The sequence below is a fragment of the Rhinichthys klamathensis genome, unplaced genomic scaffold (genome assembly GCF_029890125.1).
Source record: "Rhinichthys klamathensis goyatoka isolate OS25496 unplaced genomic scaffold, OSU_Roscu_1.1 h1tg000253l_1, whole genome shotgun sequence".
Lineage (NCBI taxonomy): Eukaryota > Metazoa > Chordata > Actinopteri > Cypriniformes > Leuciscidae > Rhinichthys > Rhinichthys klamathensis.
The window spans coordinates 153,285-172,990 of record NW_026606775.1 but is presented as its reverse complement, the minus strand read 5'-3'; the positions used below and the strand labels follow the sequence as shown (position 1 = coordinate 172,990).

The following is a 19,706-nucleotide window of genomic DNA, read 5'->3' as shown; positions in this document are numbered from 1 at the left end:
TGGCTCGCACTCACGGCCGGATCCCCTCCCCCTGTACACCGGTACCTGTTCAGTAGGATGGACGCTGTAACGAGTGGAAATAAGGTATGGCCCCTTTAAGAGATGCGCGCGCCCAACACCACATGTATACGGCGCCGAGTTATTTCTGTTTGATGCTCATTTTATCAGGATTTGATCAGATCTGTTTTTTGCCGTAAAGCAATTCGTTTTGGCTCGCCGGCCCAAAGTTGCAAGGGTGGTTTTGCGGCTCACAGGCATCAGGGGGGTGCGAGACGACCACCATTCAACACGAAATCAGTAATATAAACATTACAATGACTCCAAAGCTGTTCGGTTAAGGTAAAAAAGTTACTTAGTTCACCTTTAATATGCGATTACTTATTAAGTTCTTTATCTTCTGTATTATTCGACAAAGACAAGCAATAAATCATTGTATAGTAGGGATGGGAATCTTTAGGCACCTCATGATCTACTTTTTTTCGTAATTAATATTATTAATAACAGTTAAAAACTTTTTTTTGTGTAATTATACGTATATTTAAAAATAATTATATAAAAAAAACATGTTAAGAATTTTAAATAGGCTATATAAACGAATATAACTTCAAAATATAAAAGCTAGTAAATAAAGAGGAACAAAAAAAACATATTACAAGCAATAAACAAAGAGTGCTTTCAGTATTTAAAAGTAGGCTGTCTGAACGTTTTCCATTCAAGAGCTGTGAGTGATTTGTCTTCTCAGTTTAGATACGATAAGCTGCTTTCACACTAATGCACAGATTTATTTTGAAATATTGGAAATATAATATGTGGTTTATCCTGTTGGTTTAAGACATGACGGACCGTGTTTACATCCATTTTGCGTCATAAAAGCATTTTGAGATGCCAGTACATTAACCAACGAGTCGCTCACAGCCGCGCGACCGCTCTTCACAAAGCGCGCGTGAGTATTTTAAATTGAAAGCAGCCTTCTCGGTAATTTTCATATTTTAATATATAAGCCAACTACATTCCAAAAGACATAAATAATGCCTTAGTAGCAGGGGATTTGTGAGGAAAATTCCGGCCGAGTCCGCGCACTGCAAGAGTAACATCAAGCAAAGCGGCAACCAGTGCGATAAAGCCTGCGAATGTCCTTGTAATTCGCTTAAACCTTTCCGAACTTTATAAAAGATTATTTTTCGTAAGGTTCGAGCGGTTTCGCGCGTGTGTGTGTGTGTGTGTGTGTGTGTGTGTGTGAGAGAGAGAGAGAGAGAGAGAGAGAGAGAGAGAGAGAGAGAGAGAGAGAGAGAGAGAGAGAGAGAGGGGCAGAATACGGCTGTTTGTAAAGCACACGCAGCGTCATCACGCATCTGTTTAAAAACTAAGCTCAGACTCGATTCTGAAATTCTCTGAATATATTATTATACATTATATATTAATTATATATATATTACAACATAATATCACATAAATCAAACATAAACTGTTCTTTCCTGTATGCCAGGCCTATGCGTGCCAAGTCGATGCTACATCTGCAGACTGCTTTTCTCTCCCGTGTCACGAGTGTAATCACAACTTTTGCGGTTTAAAAATCGCGTTTCATCATATCGCGATATTATCGCAAATGCAATTAATCGTTCAGCCCTAATATATATATATATATATATATATATATATATATATATATATATCGCTCACTTCTAGAGTTAAAGCACTCTTTGGGCGCATGCGCACTACTAATGTGCTAGACAGAGCGGCTCCATTTCTGTCCTCAGCGTGCAAAGGTGTCGAATTTCAACCGCTCAGTATTAAAGCTGCCGTCGGCAACATTTTTTTGATCATATTCAGTGAAATCGACACTATAATCTGACAGAACAACATAAATAAAGTGGTTTTAGAAAAAAACCCGAGCTTCTAACTCCACCTGGAGCTTGTTATTTGTTTTGCAAAAATCCACAGCTCCCGGTTCATCGGGTCCAATCAGCGCAGGGGGGTGTGAGATCTGACTGTCAATCACAGATCGGGCACACGCCACCCCTCGCGCACGTTACAATCACATGCACACGCCTGAAGTTCGCGGAGTAACGAAGAGTGATGGCGGAAAAACAAGTAAGCTCATTTAGAGTATAAATGACGTTAGCAATTGCAATCTATCGGTAGATTAGCCAGGGCAGCATACCTCCAAATACTCCATGGTGTTGATGGATGCTGATGAGACGGGCGCGTTCCAGGGCTCTCAAGTTTTGAAGACAGGTAAGAGTGACACCCAGCCGACGGGGGGGTTGGATACATTTTTGTCATTGGTTGTTGCGTTAAATCTTACCCAGATACAATAGTGCTATTTTCTGATTGGCTATTGTGTAGCTCGACGAACAACACCAGAGGAAACGCGCTTGATTCATCCCGGTTCCACAGTGAGAGCGGCGCGGCCAGAGTTTTGGGCGCTGCGGCATATTACATATATTACAAATAGTTTTTCTGCGTGAGAAATACAATGTGTGGCGGGAGAGCATGACAAAAGACCGAAATGAGTGACTGTCACGCTCAATGCGTGACACTTGAGAGCCCTGGCGTTCACTGAAAATCTGGTGCACACGCACACTGACGAGCATGAACTGGGTGGGAGGGTATCCGGCGTTGATAGTGGGGGAGGGGCATGAGAGTTGTAAACATTCAAAATTTTCCTAAATCCACTCAATCTGCCAGACTTGCCGACTGGAGCTTTAATCATTTCTAGCAGTGCACTTTTCCATATAATGGCACATTTGTTCCTATTGTACTGTATTAATCATTGTAATTTAATATTCATTGTGGAGATTACTGTTACTATGTTTATTGTGACTACTATTATTAGGGCCCAAGCCCTGAAAGGGCGCAGAGCCCTATTGTTTTCCTTAGGATTATTTATTTATTTATTTATTAGGGCCCAAGCCCTGAAAGGGCGAAGGCCCTATTGTTTTCCTTAGGCAATTTTTAAAAAAAAAAATTCTAACAACTATTCGGGCACTTTTGAGGCCCTTAACGTGCTCGAAAACTCTTGAAACTTTGCACACAGGTCAGAACCCGCGGCCATCAGGGCCGGGCTGAAGCTGGTACCCTGGCGTGGCAGGGGGGCTCGACAGCGCCCCCTGGAACAGGGTCCGAAAACTTGGTCCATAAATCAAACACGTTTGCATGTAATAATATGAAACTCAGTACACATATAGATCTCATCGGTTCATATATCCTTCATACTCTTACTTTTTACCCCAGCTCAACAGGAAGTTGGCTATTTAGGGTTGTTTGGAAAACGCATGCAATGGAATTTTAAATACTCCTCCTAGAGAATTCAAACAAATGCCACGAAACTCAGTCAGCATGAAGTCAAGACATTGAGGATGAAAAATTGCCAGGGGATTTTTGATATCTCGAACGGTTTGGCCGTGGCGAGGAAACGAAATTATGGCGAGAAACGTGAAACAGGAAGTGTGTTATAACTTCAGCATACATTAACTGATCTTGATGAAACTTCAGCAGTGTGTTCGCTGTAAGAGGCCGATCACATGGATGTGACTATTGTGAGTCAAAGTTATGGCGCCACCAACTGGCAGCAGGAAGTGTGTCACTTTCAAAATGTTTTGAAATCACCCTCTAATTTTTACCCGATTTGCTTCAAACTTCATCTGTATAATGTAAATACACGGCAGATGTAGACCTGTGAATGGATTCTGGATATCTTTGATACTGTTGCCGTGGCAACCTATCAAACTTTAAAATTCTTTTAGGATGCTTTTGAGACTCTTAGCATGCTTGAAATTGCATGAAAATCGACAGACATGTCACATTTATTAGCCAGTAGACATGTGCAAAGTTTCAGAAACAGGCGTGGTGCAGGGGCTAAGTAGCGCCACCTATTGACAAAAGTGAGAGGGTTAGTTTCATAGTTTTACCTACAATCATAAAACTCGGTAGGCATATTGTTCGGATCAAGCCGGACAACTTTCTAATTTACAGTCATTAGCTCCGAACAACAGGAAGTCAGATATTTTGGTTTGAATGTGGATGTTTTGGAGTAATCTCTGTCCCTGTCTCCCTCTCTCTGCGTACCTCTGTGTCTGTGGGGGGAGGGGGATGCTGAGAATGCTTTTAATTATTGTTGTTCAAGGTTTCGGGGGCTTTTGGGGCCCTTAACATGCTCTAAAACTCTTGAAACTTTGCACACGGGTCAGAACCCGCGGCCATCAGGGCCGGGCTGAAGCTGGTACCCGGGCGTGGCAGGGCGGCTCGACAGCGCCCCCTGGACTGGGATTCGAACACTTGTCTATAAATCAAACACACTTGCATGTAATAATATGAAACTCGGTACACATATATATCTCATTGGGTTGAAAAAATTTCGTGCTCTAAGTTTTACGACAGCCCAACAGGAAGTCGGCTATTATGGTTTGTTTGGAAACGCATGCCCCTGAAATTCGATTTACTTCTTGGGAATTGATCGGATTGCAACCAAACTCGGTCAGCACGAAGTCAAGACATTGAGGATTATAAATTGCCAGCGGATTTTTGATATCTCGAACGGTTTGGCCGTGGCGAGGAACTTAATTTATGACTAAAAAAGGTAGGGCTGTATTGTCCTAGTCGATTAGTCGATTAATTGGTGGATAGGTTCTGGTTCGACCAAAATTCTGATTGGTCGATTTTTTCCCCGCGTTCATTTCATCAGTTTTGCCCATAGACTGTAAAACAGGAAGTCGGCTATTTTGGTCTGAATGTGGATGTTTTGAAAAACCAGCCTTTACATTTTTACTCCTCTTAAGTGGTTTATTTTATTCCCACCAAACTTTTTCAAAATGATGAAAGTACATTAAAGATGCTAAATTGTTAACGGATATTGAATACCTCAAACGGTTTTGCTATGGCGAGGGATTATGTCAAAAAAAGAATCAGGAAACGTCTCATACAGGGGTTAAAGTGAAAAAAATAATGAACTTATCTTCAATGGCACCATTTATTTTCAAGTATTACAGCTGTATCTTAATGCCGTCTTTTTATGAATGAAATGATGTCTCGATGAAAATGATTTCCCCCCAAATTTTAAACATTAGGCTTCAAAAAATATAAAAACCTTTAATTTAAGTGTACTTAAAACAATCCACACTTAAACCCATAATAAATGTCATTTCTGTACCATACAGAAATTGAAAAAGGTTATAAAAGTCCGCACTGCATACATTTTAAATGAAATATAGATTAATCCTTATCAAAGCTACAAGCGTTCTTTAGTCGAGGGCAGTTAGTAATTTTCTCTGTTCTTTAGGTTAACTGTACTGACCGACAGAATTAATGGCTCCTGTCACTTTAAGATCTGCCGCTGCTGACAGGATCTCAGGCATCTCATTCTCTCACTACTATTTACTTCCATTTAAGATTGTATTTAACTCATTTAAGACTGTTCTTGTGAGGATACTCGACAAAACTGACATTTTGGCATAAATGTGTGTGTTATTGTTCGTTCAAGCGCGAAAGAGAACTCGACACTGGCGCGCGTCTTTCTGTGCGTGTGTGTGTGTGTGTGTGCGCGCGCGCGCGAGTCAGGAGGACATTCACTGAAAGCGCGTTCTCTTTTGTCTTGTCGCGCATGAGTTGGTTTAAAGCATTTGCGTGAATAAGAGCGTGATCATAACCCTAGCTAAAGAAGAATGACAGAAAGAACGGATGCTGGGTTAATTGCTTAAATATTTTAACACGTTAGCTGGACAAAAATGAATCGCATGCGAAAAAAAAAAAAATTCCCTCACGGCCGCACGCCGGAGATCCGGCACGGTGCCGGAATACTTTAACGCTCATATCTTCTAAAAATGTAATTATACACCATTTATTTTTATATGAAAATTATACAAATATTAGAACTAAACTCATTTTATTCTATTTTTTCAATTCAAGTTGTATGAAAAAGTTTAAAACAGGCTATTTAGTGCTATTTGGTTAAACAAAACAAAAAAATCATACATAGGGCTATACTTCCCTCTTGTGTCCAAAATGATATCAACATAGTACATAAAACTTTTTTATCAGGTATGGTTATTGTATTTATATATAAATTAGTGGTGGGCATAGATTTTTTTTTTTTTTTATCTAGATTAATCTCACTGTAATCTTGGAATTAATCTAGATTAAAATGGCTCATTTGAATTCTGGCGAAGGCATTCAGAATATGTATGCTACCCAAATAAATAACCTCGCAGGTAGTTTGTAATATGGGCAGGGGCGGAGCTAGACTCTCAGTACAGTTGGGGCGGAGCTTCATCATGGGGCTCTCTGCTACCAAGTCATTTTAAAATTAAAACCGTAAAAAAACAAGAAGTACTAAAAAAGAAGAAAAAAAACGTAAAATATCTGATGAATGCATATGTAATATTGTGTCACTTGTTGAGCCAAGTAAGCTTATGTTAAATAAAACACAAAAACTATCTCGTTCTTTTCCTTTAATGCGCCCGATTTATATTTTCTCTCCATTTTCGTAATTATTCTCTACATTATACATTCTCACCTCATGGCACCCACTGTACTCCTGAGGCAAGTAGGCCTGCCTTATACGCTGTGTTTTGGTTTATTTATAACTCATGTAACGGGTGTAATATTTATTTAATAATTTCACTCAAAATCTCCCTTTCTTATTATCATTTGTTATATTTCTTTCATTATTTTGTATTTTGGAATTTCATTTATTCTTCTAATATTGATTTCTATTAATTGAGATGTCATTTCTATGGTTACATGGTTATTTTGCAGTATTGTTAAATACGGTGCGTGGTTCCTTTAAGACTTTTATGTTCCGGTTCCGGTTGCTCTCCTTCAGTTCGCGGTAAATGCGACTGAAGAGAGGTGGGTTGTACTGACGCTCCGTCTAAAAAGTTTGATATGAGTTTTGTTTATTGTAATACAACATGTAATTTTGTTCTAAAATGCACTGTAATCTTATTCAAACATGTATGGAGTTTGTGTTAATAACGTGATGAGTCATAACATGTTTTGTCGGAGAGAATTCATTAAGCATGAGTGTGCAAGCTCTGTTGGCTAAAATAATGCCTTTCACTAACAGGCTGAATCGCGAGAGAAGGCCACAGACTCGCTTTTGATGTGATATTTCTTTTTATTCATGCAGGTATGTTCTCTTTCATGTTTATGTTAATATTGTTTTGAATTTATGTAAAATGCTTTTATTTTTTTGTGAAATCTTTTGAACCAACAAGATTTGATTATATGAGAAACTGAAATGCATGTTTATAAAAGTGTAAAATGTCCTGCAGTTCGCGGTAAATGCGACTGAAGAGAGGCTGAATCGCGAGAGAAGGCCACAGACTCGCTTTTGATGTGATATTTCTTTTTATTCATGCAGAATAAAATCTGTCTGGAGTACTTTCTGTTGCCCGGTCTCGTTCATCCACAAACACAACGCAGAGCTAAACGAAGACCGGTCACACTCACAAGACGAGCTTCAGTTCACGCGCCAGCCCCTCTGTGTCGTGATTATCTATTGTCTGCTATATTTATTTCTTATTTATTAAATCCAGGCAATTGGTTGATGAAACATTGATTAAAATTAAGATACAATTAATACAAAACGAAATTCACCTTAATGAAAGGCTTTGTGCTTTGTTTGTGCTCACCACTAATATATGTATATGTATATATATATATGTGTGTGTGTGTGTATATATAAATATATATAGCTACGAACAGCGATTACGGGCCCAAGCCGGTGGCACCGCAACCCCGGTTATAGCGCCACCAACTGGCAGCAGGAAGTCTGTCACTTTCAAAAAGCTTTGAAATCACCCTCTTATTTTTACCTGATTGCTTCAAACTTCACTACTATGATGTAAACACACGGCAGATGTAGACCTGGATGTAGACCTGACCTTTCAGAAGGTTGCTCACGCATACTTTGTGGTTGATATGTGCCCTCAATGCGCACTTTTGCAGAGCCCACACTGATACAAGCTCTACAGCACACTTCTTTTCGACAGTCAAAGCAGGGTTACGTTTTTGCACGTCGTGCACAATAACCCTAAAGGCACCAGGGTGGCGGTGCCACCGGCTTTATATATATATATCAGGGCTCTAGAGTGCGACCAAAATTTGTAAGGATGCGACGAGAATTTTTCCTTGGTCGCACTAGTGCACCTAAAGCCTGGAACACACCAAGCCGACGCCGACGAACTAGCGCTGATGAAAGCCGACTGTGTTGTCGCCTCGCGTCGGGTAAAAAGCTGCACTTGAACACACCAAGAGAACTACTGCCGACTGTTAGCTAGAACGCGCGTTCTGCGCCTGAGTGTAAATGAGACAACTGTCTATTTCTGCAGATATATTCGTCTATATTCGTCATTCAAAAAGGGAAAACCGACGCTGTCGGCTGCTGATACACAAACCATAAACAAAGCAGTGCGTGCTTACCGTTTTAAGTATCAATCCTGCTAAACACTTCTTTATTCCACTCCGCTCGTGTTAATATTGAAATATTCGCCAAGGAACACTCAGGTAAGATGACGTAACATAAGAACAGCCTTCTATCTGTAGAGTTTTGACTTCTTTGCTCGCTGTTTTCCTATTAGTCTCGTGCATTGACTCTTTCACTAAGCTAAACAGCCAATCAGAGTTCCCTCTTTCACCGACGGCCCGACGCCGATTCAACATGTCGAATCAGCCGAAACAAAGCCGACGAGGACCAATTTCAGCCGACGGCACCGAACCGTGCGGAACACACCGAGGAAACTCAGTCGGCCGACGCACAAAAACTGCCCGACGGCCGACCGTCGGCTTGGTGTGTTCCAGGCTTAACGTTCTCGCATGATCGCATCCGCTGCCTCTCCACAAACGAGTCTTTTGTTCTCCTTGCACGCATGGTTGGATCATATCGTGGTCTAAACCAATCAGAGATAGAGATTGGGCTGGTCTTTGCCTCTGATTGGCTGTGGTTCAAATATTCCTGTAGGACTAAAATGCTCCGTGCTGACTGTGTGATTGAAAATAAATTGCGATCTGTCACCTGAGCACCAGAGAATCAGTTACGGCAATCAGCAGCATCAGCTAAATAAACGCAAGAAAACAGATGACGAAGAAACTTTTAAAAATGTAGGCTACTGAACTAGGTAAAAAACATTGATTTCTCGATTTTAATCGATTCTCATTTTTACGAACCGTTGGGCTATGCTGTTTTCAGTTGATGAATGAATGGAACATTGTAGCGAGCATCCCATCCAATAAATCGCAATAATCTTTGTGCTTTGTTATTATTGATATGAAACAAAGTCTCAGATTTCAAATTAGGTCCATTTTCTTACGAAATTTAAAAACATAAATAGTGTTTTGACGCTGTGGCGTGAGATCGCTCTGGCTCTGCTCAAGAGAAGCAGCAGCGCGGAGCGCACATGATCTTCTCTTCCGCCTTAATACCAGTTACAGCGCGAAATAAACATGAATGAGCATCTGAAAGTGTGTTAAAAGATAGAGTACAACTTATCGAAATCCGTATCTTTCACATGGAATCGTTCAATCTGTGTTTCAACTGTGGAAAGACGTCAGTAAAACGCTTGTAAACAATGTAATGTGACGTCACATTTACCTCAGAAAAAACATATCCAGTGACCATAAACTCGTAGCTAGCTAGAAAAATTAACTTTAGAGGAGCATTTTGCCTAATATATGCACCATATTACATATTCATTATAATTTTTAATGTTTTTCAATATTTAATGCATGTTGTTTGAAAAAAATCTGGCACGTTTTTATGCAGCCACCATTTAAATGTTTATATTTCATATAACTTTATTATTATTATAAAAAAAGTGTAATTTAAGTGTTTGTGTACAAATCAGGTAATTTTTACCTTCAATATTATAGTAGGCTAATGAAACATAGTGGGCTACAACTGACTCCCAGTTTACAGCATTAGTTGAGATTTGTTTTTCTTGAGAAAATTTGCCATGTATTGTACCTGATATCCAAAATAATCAATATTGAATTGTTAAATTTGTGTCAATACCCTGCCCTAACTTGAACAATGTAAAAACAGCACTTTAATTTTTTTTTTTTTTAAAGATTTATATTTTTATATACAGTATATTGTACTTCAAATAAAAAAAATTCACCTTATTCTTGTTTAAAAGCATTTATATAATATATATTAATATATGGAGCGTGATAAAAAGGTGACCTTGAAATTGTGGCGTTAAAGGCGACGCGAGACGAGGAAAAATTTGAGTGCACCTAAATTTTGTGCTGGTGCACCTAAATAAAAAAGTTAGGCGCACCAGTGCAACCAAGGCAAAAAGTTAGTCTGGAGTAGGGCTGAAACAATTTCTCGAGTTACTCGATTACAAAAATTCCTCGAGGCAAAAACTCTGCCTCGAAGCCTCGTTAAATTCCTATGACGCGCACTATACGCGCAGGGATCTATAGCGCGTGATACATTTTGAATTTATTTGGCGCGATGGCGGAGAGTAAAGATGTCCATAAACGGCAGAGAATGTCTAAAGTTTGGGATCATTACATACTTAAAAAGGTAGAGAACAAGGTGCAATGTGTCTACTGCAAAGTAGACCTGGCATACCACAACAGTAGGACTGCAATGAATCAGAACCGAAAACATCCACTCCATGCTCTCACCAAGCGTCGCTGAAACATAACCTAATGGTGTGTTCACACCGAACGCGAATAGAGCGGCAAATACGCGTCTATCGCGTCTAGTTAAATGCTTAAACATTCGCTCGAGTTAAAATCTTTCGACGTGCGCGGAAGACGTTCGCGTCGTTCGCGACGCCCGGCGCGAATGATGCGTCTATTCGCGTCTTTGCACTGACTTTGTATGTAATCTACTCGCGCAAATAATTAAATTTGCATTCGGTGTGTGAACCCCTTCACTCACACACACACACACGCATGCACCCTCGTCTCTCTCACGCGCCAGTCAGATCAATTGCGGCAATGCATCACATATGCTTAAACTTTTATGTAGCCACGCTACAATAATTTCAGCATGCATTCACTGTATACACCGCGACGTGATGGAGGAACAAATATTGTATTGCAGTCTTTTCGAGACCTTGTTTGTATGTCACGTCTTCCAAATAGTTACAGACAACAACAAAAAATGAAATTCCCCAGCCTGCTTCTCCAAATCCACTCGTACTTTTGGGGAAGACATTTTAATTGGCTACCAAAGTAATTGAGCATAGAACATTGTTGGCACTTATATTAAATGGGTAAAAATTGCAATAAATAGGCCTAGTTTTGGAGCCAAATGTTGGAGTTGGAATAAATACCAGTTTTTTTTTTTTTTTTTTTTTTTTTTAGAAATAAAAGCCAAATGCTTGATCATTTTACAGCCTCATCATTTTCGTTATGCATTATTTGTTTTGGTTGTTTAAAAACACACAAAAAAAATTATCCGATTACTCGATTAATTGATCGATTAAGTGCTAGATTAATCGATTACAAAAATAATCAATAGCTGCAGCCCTAGTCTGGAGCCCTGTATATATATATATATAAATATAGCTGCGAGCAGCGATGAAAGGCCAAAGCCGGTGGTACCGCCGGTGGTACCGCCACCCCGCTGCCTTTAGGTAACTAAAGGCACCGGGGTTGCGGTGCCACCGGCTTGGGCCCGTAATCGCTGCTCGCAGCTATATTTATATATATATATTTTGATATTTTTATTTGTACTTATATATTTTTCTTATATCTTTATTTATAGAAAACCACACACACATGCAAAGTCAAATGTATTCAGTGTACTGAGTTGTGGTGACAATAAATGGGTTATTCCCGAATACCTGCTCATCTCTGGTAAAAGTCTCTCACCGGATGCTCTGTAGTGGGTCTGTAATCAACCGGCAAAATCAGCTTAGAACTACTAGCCAACATTTTTACAATGGGGATTGGCATATTTATTTCGTTTAGTTGACTGTGAAATGCAGCAATACACCTCAAAAGAACAAGTCAAACACTTGGGTAAAGTTGGTTTTATATTTGCACATTCGCGGACTTCCGCATTCAATAACTTGTGAGCTGAATACTGTTACTACACAAATAACATTGTTTTAATAATGTTTAATAATTATCAAAATACGAGCTTTCATTTCAGAATACATTACTGTGTAGGCGGCTGAGAGACAGATCCGAAGGGACCAGTTTATAACCGTCAAAAACACACACTATAGTGTCACCAAATTGAGGTCACACATCACTGCTGTCCTGTGACCGGTTCCACCAGCTGTGCGTAAGTTACAACTTAGCCTAGTTTTGACGTAAATGGGCACTAAGTTACAACTTACGCACTACTAAATATTTTTGCATTGCACCATTAAACTTAGTTGAAGCGTAACACTATGTATAAACTAAATATTTACGGCAGCCTCCGATCAGGAGTAACGGTTGGACTAAAATAGCAGGCAGACTGAACTGCATCAATAAGCTCTTCTTTTACCTGACAGACTTCAATTCTTTAGACATATGATAATGCTGACATTTAAACTCGCTTACATTTTAAAAGAGAGAACATTATGTGAATAGATTACTTTGTTAGCGGCTCAACAACACGACCCCGTTCTACAGTGTGCCGCTGTGTGCATCGGTCCATCGTCCGTGTTGTGCATGTCACATAAAATCAGTCATAATCAATAAATGTTATTTCTTGTGTTTTTTTTTGTATCATTACTTATTTATCCTTATTAATTCGTTTCAAATACAGTTTCCGAATGTAAGTTACATATAAAATATTTATGTTATTCATGATTAAGTGTCGTATTTAATGAAAACATATTTTTACTGTTAGTTAAGTGAGGTAAAAGAAGTTAAATGAAGGATAAACTGAAATTCATAGCATTTAAACAACTTCTGCTCACGATTTTGAAGGCTGCTATTGGATCATCGAGACTAAACGACATATTATGCGACTACGCATTAATTTACGGAGAGCTTACGACCTACTATCTACATTCTGCCTTACGAACAAATGTGACCGAACACGGAAAGTAGGGACACAAGTCGGCAGCACAACTTACGAGCAAAATGAGAAAGAAGCGTTTTTTTTTTTCAAAATTGGTGATTTTCGCTTTTTTGCAGAATCTGTTAGTTGAGATCATGAAGAAGCCTCTCCATGTTTGAGATAGCAGTATTGGTATATTTAAAAGCGTACATTTTGAGGTTGAAATCGGCTTGTTTTTCGGAGATTCTAGCATGCAGTAGGGGCGTGTCATTGTCTGTGTGTATTTCCATACTGGATAAGCCGGCTTTTGCCCGCGCCCTCCAAGGGAACAGCGTGGCTACTTATTATGCAGTGCTCTGGCCGGCTCTAGCCTATCTGATATAAAAATTCAATGAACATTCTTGTATGAAAAGCGCTCTATAAGCAATGTTTGATTGATTGATAGATATATTCTTTTTATTTTTACATTTTTTGTTGCATGTACTTTAATGGTTCAGTGGTAGAACTTTTGCCAAGCGTGTCAGAGGTTCTGGGTTCTAATCCGCACTCGTATAGCTTTTTTTTTTTTTTTTTTTTTTAAACCGATTATGTTTATCAGTGGTTGTATATCAAGCAGGGACACTGTGCATTTACTTTGGGATTTCACCGGAACAAATAGTCTCCGCAACGGTTTAACGCGCGTCCGTGTGAAGACTGTGCGCGGCAGCGCGACTTGCGAGCCATGAGAGAACACTGTATCCGCGCCACAGATCGCAGTCAACGAGCACTTTGATCACTTGATTTCAAAAACAACACATTTCAGTGTGCTAGATCGCCTCTTATTTAACAAACGAACCAAATGAATGCTCTGCTAGTCAACCAGAGATGTTTTATTTATTTGTATAGACCCCTTTTCAGTTGGTAAACATGGTGACGTTTTTTTGTGGGCGGAGCTTAGGTGGAGGCAGAACGATCCCTCTGGCCACTTCACTTAACGCTAGTTAGCTAGTTTTGTTAGCTTGTTTTTTAACAATGACAGGAGAAAATCAGATTTTATCTTAATGTGTAAGGTCACTCACTGTCCAGGACCGCGATTGTTATTTGCAGAAGTTAATTTTAACGGACGGAACCAGATTGGCCGACTCGTTAGCCTACACGCTCACTCAATGATGGACGATCTGACAGGATTAACGTTACCTCGGTCGAGGCGCCTGACTTCTACACCTACCTTATAGAGAAATCGATCGTAAAGAAAAACATATATAAATCTTTAGATGGCTATAACTATGTGCTGAATGGTCATGTACAAGACTTGTGTGGTACTGTTAGGCAGTTCTGCCTAGCCAGCGCCAAGAAGACGACAATGTAAAGAGTGGCATTACGGTGCGATTTTAATGATGTGAATATTTTCTAGAAATAAAAAATCCAGATACAGCATTTTCATTTTTCATCGATTCTTGCACCAAACAACACAACAAGATGACATTTAATAATAATAACAATAATTTAAGCTCCTTATTATGTAGCCGAATCTGTGCTGGTTTGTATTGGCCGCCTCCAGTTTTCCCTGTGTTTTGCCTCCAGCTAGCGCCGTGACGTAACTGTGACGTCGGCGCAAAAGGGGTCTATTAGTTACATCCGTGCCGCGAGATGTTTCAAAAGTGGTTGGGACATGTCCCACCCGCAAATTACGCCTAAGTTATTGCTTATTATTTATCTTTAGCAAAAGTTAATGTTTCATGTTGCACGAGTACACCGAAGAAAATTCATAGTCTGTGAAAACTTTCATTGACAATGGCAATAAAATCTATTCTGATTCTGATTCATACTTGGATTCATAGGCTACTCATACTGTATCACATGATAGCACATCCTGTTTTTGATTTGAACATTCTCTATAGTTTATCTTATTTTTTATTCAGTGTACATAAGAGTTGCCTATACAGTTTTATCGGTAGATGCTAAGAGACATTTATTTATACATTACCTGTTTGCAAACTTTTTTTTTCTTTTCTTTGATGGCACATTTTCCTGACCTTTTTGCTCCCCCCTGTGTTTTACAGCTTTACAGGGGATATGGCTTATCTAAATGAGATGTAAATGAGCCCTATTGTCACTCCCAGCAGGAGAGAGGTGAGAACTGCACAATCTTTAGAGGCCGTTTTCTCCCCTTTGAGCTTTTTTGAGTGCCTACCTTAAAATGGCCACAACTTCTCCAAATATTATCCAATTTCCATGTGTTACACATCGTTGGAAAGCTTGGAGACTACACTTTCAGAATCTGTGAATAACTCAAAATGCCACAGAACCGACTTGTGTCCCTACTTTCCGTGATCGGTCACAAATGGTGCAACGGAATAAAGTACAGAGTTAGTTACAAACTAGCTACTAAGCCTCTAGTGAGGACTTTACGTTCCAATTTAAGAGAGAACTTATACGAACGGCTGGTGCAACCCTACCCAGGTGGTTAGGCTATACTACCACACTTATTTGGGGGAAAAGTTTTATTTCTGCATTATTTTTATGATTTGTTATTATGAAAAATTATACAATTGTATTGCATTTATCCAAACAAACTGTTGTTATATAACCAGCAGGAGAGCATGTCTGAATTTTCAACAATACAGAGAATTACAGTGACGTTTTTTAATATTTTGTAATAACGCTTTTCGGTTTTTGCACTTTGCAGACAGTCCCTTGTCCGCAGCCTGCGCATAGAGATCAATGTATATTGTCAACTGCGAAGGAAAGCTCGTTTTGAGGAAAATAAGGTTGTAGCTGCTGGTGTTATATGTGTAGTTATATGTGTTAGGTGTTATTTGTGTAGTAACAATGTTTAGTTCACGAGTTATTGAACGCGGATGTCCGCGAATGTGCGAATTTAAAACCAACTTTACCTAAGTATTCACGATATGAGGGCTTGTACTCTGGTCTGGAGCTGGTTAATGTTAAACTCTGTAATCTGAGAACATCTCTCACCTGCAGACTGGAAATGTACGGGATCCGAAGAAAATATTCCACATTCATTCACAAATTTAGTGACAAATTTAGCCTCAATTGATGAAAGTTTCAGCTGGTCTCGTCTCTCTCGCTTCTCTCTTCTGCGCAGGCGCAGTGCGCGATGTCATCATGTTTCTTAAAGGGGCCGCATTGTATTCGTCTTTTATTGGCAGTCGCACTAAACAGTGCATTACTGCCATCATCAGGTAGCTTGGCTCAGAAACATTTTCCTAATCCTCTTATCACTTTCTAACCATCCCCACTACAAAAAAAAAAAAAAAAAAAACACTGATGCTGCGTGGTCAGCTCATCCAGTTTCCACCCCTTTAACTCCCAACAATTCACTATACCATTGTTTTCCTTTAGATAATCTTTCCTTTACCCACAGTTTATCATCATCTTATCCACACCCTCTACCTATGCTACATTTCTTCTACATTCTTTTAATTAATCCTGTGTTATTCAGAAACTGAAACAACACCGTTACCGTACTATTTCCTATATCTGAGTCTAATATATTCTTTAATGTTATCTCCATTGCTTCATTCTTCCAAATTTCTTCTCTTAGCACTTCCCTCTCTTTATCATAATCCTTACAATTTATAATCCACATTTCTCACACATTCCCGATGGATGTTTAGATATTAGATGTAATGTTGTATTCAAACCTGTATGTCCCATCCTTAATCTTGTAATTATATTTTCGTCCCTCCTATTTCCCCCACTCTTTCTACCTTTTCCCACTTTATTTTGTCTTGCATAAATGTCTCCCTTTAGTCTCATTATCCCAAAACTGTTGCCACTTTTTTTAATCACTTTCTCTTTTATTACTGATTTTATTTCTCTTATACTATGTTGTGGTAATTCAATTTCTACCAATTCGTCATCTACTGCTTGCTTGGCTAATTTATCTGCTTCTTCGTTCCCTTTAATTCCCACATGGGCTGGACCCCATAAACTGTACTTCTATCCTACCTTGTTTTACTTCAAAGAGATTTCGAAGGATTTCCATTACTATGTCTGGCCTTGATTCTGACTTTTGGTTATCAATACTGACTTTTGCTGAATATGAATCTGAGATATTGCGGGACCGTTAAACCCTAGATCTAAAGCAGGTAATAAATACTTATTAGTGGCAGTGGATGGATTTACAGGACGAATTTGGGCAAAACCTTTAAAAGAAACAAAAGCAAATGTAATAATTAAGCCCATCGAAGAATTAATGATTGCAGGGGGCCGAGTGTATACGTGTTGACAATGGTACATATTTTGTTGGAAGACAGTTTGAAGATGTTCTAACTGGGAAACATATAATTTTAACAAAGGCCTTGAGATATGCTCCGGAAAGCAATGGTATCGTGGAGAGGGCGGTAGGCAGTCTCAAGAGCTGGATTAGAGCCAACTGCAATCTCATGACAAATGGGACCTCTTGCAGAGATCAAACGAAAGACTGTGCGTGTTATTTGTGGTAGTTTTGGAGAATATATCTGGTGGGATGGGCCAGCTAAAAGTAAACCCAAATCCAGGAAGGAATTTAAACATAGTAAACCACAAACGATGCCAAAAGTAACAAAAGATCAATATTTCAAAAGTCCAGGGGGAATAAAAGCAGCATTGTGTGTTATCTGCCAAGATTGCAGAATTAGTTTCCCTAAAATTGAAGTGATAATGACTCAAAGACTAGGAAAAAGAAAGGATGCCTGTGAATGTTTATGGTCAGTCACAAAATGGATTAAATGGGAACAATGTCTTGAAGACATAAAAACACATAACTTGCTGGTATATGGTAGGTAGGCATAGAATTTGGGCTTGGAATAAGACTTTTGGTGATTTATCTAGTAAGGGCAAGGTTGAAGGCGCAGGGGTGTACATGGATAATACAAATGATTAGAAACAGCTGGGTAATTCTGGCGTCGATTATTTATAGTCATACCGTATAAAGAAAAATATGGATGATGTTCAAAGCAAGTGGTTGCTAATTGACCCTAGAGATCTGGGGAAAGAGTTAGAGAGCCTGGAAACTTGCTTTGATGAAAAAGGCAAATTGTTTCGACCAGATAAAGGAATTGGAATTATTTGGTCGATAGGTACTATTGCTAAAACAATATTAAAAAGTAATACAGGAACACAAATATAATCACCAAGACTTGATTTTCCGAGAAGGGGAGAGTGTGATGAAACAATGGTAATATGCATTGGCAATTTGGACAATGGGCTATATGCACGCATAACTTCCGCGTTTGACGCAAGGATGCTCGTGCGTTTCCGGTTGGGGAGATTTAAAGCGGAGGAAAACCGAGGAAAACGGTATTATGGCAGAGTCTTCAAAATTTACTGTCCTCTCGTCTTTGAAACGAAACTTTAATACGTTTAGATGTAATTTTATATATAGTTATGTTTATTTAATATAATAAACACAGAAGCATAAACAAAATGAGGAGTGTCTGTTTTGTCTGTTTTTGTGACTAACGTTTCTTTAGTATAGCAATAGAGTATAAAAACCAATATAAATTCTCGGTATAGCATTGGACTCTACGATCGGCGGAAGTAATCCAGCATCCTTAGACCTTCACCGGAAATACCGCCGTGCATAGAGCCCATTGGATGAAGAACAATGCTCTAATAAAATCATAAAATGCAGAGTTCTGTGTGTTCCGATTGGCTTCTGGAGACATGACAGGCTGAAAGCAGCTGCCTTATCTTCTGACAGGAAGCCAATTATGGAGGGGGAAACCTCTGTTTTGCCAGCACACAGACACACACTAATATTTAAAGTTATAATAAATATAACCACAACCTCAGAACCGCAAATTCTTGCATGTGCTGTGTTACGACCCTCCTATGACTCATACCCATCTAGTGCTTTTAGGAGGGGAACACATAACCATCTCAGACACGTCACACTATAACACTGAATGAGGTGAGAAAACATGAGAGACCACTGAATAAAGTGAATAAGTTTTAATAAATATAATAATGAATAAAGATATACCATAACAGAACCAAGCACAAAGGAAAAAGGGGAAAATGAATTGTGCCAAAGTAATGAAAGTAACATAAACATAAAGGTTATCTAACACATTAAACAACTAATACTAGGATACAAAGAAAACCCAAAAAGAAAAATCTTCAACGTCCAAGACGTCATAACTAAAACTACACTAACTAAAAAATATATTTACAGCGGGTGGCACAATTCCCTAACTAGTGTTTTTTAATTAAGACAGGTTTCACTACGTGTGCACCATGTATGTCACGTGACAAACTTACTTAACCCCTTCTTCTCTGTAGACCGCCACGTTCACAAAGGAGAAGGTTTTGGACGCAGCCAAAACAAAGACCGATGAGCATATATGTGAACGACGTACAAGGTTCTCTCAAAACAAGACAAGGTTATCTCAAAACAAGACAAGACAAGGTTCTCTCAAAACAAGAGAAGAGAAGACAAGGTTCTCTCAAAACAAGACAAGACAAGGTTCTCAATACAAGACAAGGTTCTTTCAAAACAAGACAAGACAAGGTTCTCTCAAAACAAGAGAAGAGAAGACAAGACAAGGTTCTCTCAAAACAAGAGAAGACAAGACAAGGTTCTCTCAAAACAAGAGAAGAGAAGACAAGGTTCTTTTAAAACAAGAGAAGAGAAGACAAGGTTCTCTCAAAACAAGAGAAGACAAGGTTCTCTCAAAACAAGAGAAGAGAAGACAAGGTTCTCTCAAAACAAGACAAGAGAAGACAAGGTTCTCTCAAAACAAGACAAGAGAAGACAAGGTTC

General features: G+C 39.1%; 3 protein-coding genes across 5 annotated transcripts in view; 1 reads left to right on the top strand and 2 right to left on the bottom strand.

The window, feature by feature from the left end:
• Positions 1-19,706, top strand: part of LOC130101150 (gastrula zinc finger protein XlCGF7.1-like) — a 260,846-nt gene that overhangs the window by 138,577 nt on the left and 102,563 nt on the right. The gene's annotated exons all lie outside the window — the stretch shown is intronic.
• The window catches only part of LOC130101127 (zinc finger protein 501-like), a 47,833-nt gene that overhangs the window by 4,397 nt on the left and 23,730 nt on the right, over positions 1-19,706 (bottom strand). The window contains exon 1 of one of the 3 annotated variants that reach the window (XM_056266711.1): positions 15,914-15,965. The exons of the other annotated variants lie outside the window; for them this stretch is intronic. The gene's annotated coding sequence lies outside the window, so the exon portion shown is untranslated. Of the gene's footprint in view, positions 1-15,913; positions 15,966-19,706 lie in introns of those variants that run through there. 3 annotated transcript variants of the gene reach the window in all.
• The window catches only part of LOC130101164 (gastrula zinc finger protein XlCGF7.1-like), a 30,268-nt gene that overhangs the window by 2,746 nt on the left and 7,816 nt on the right, over positions 1-19,706 (bottom strand). The window lies entirely within an intron of this gene.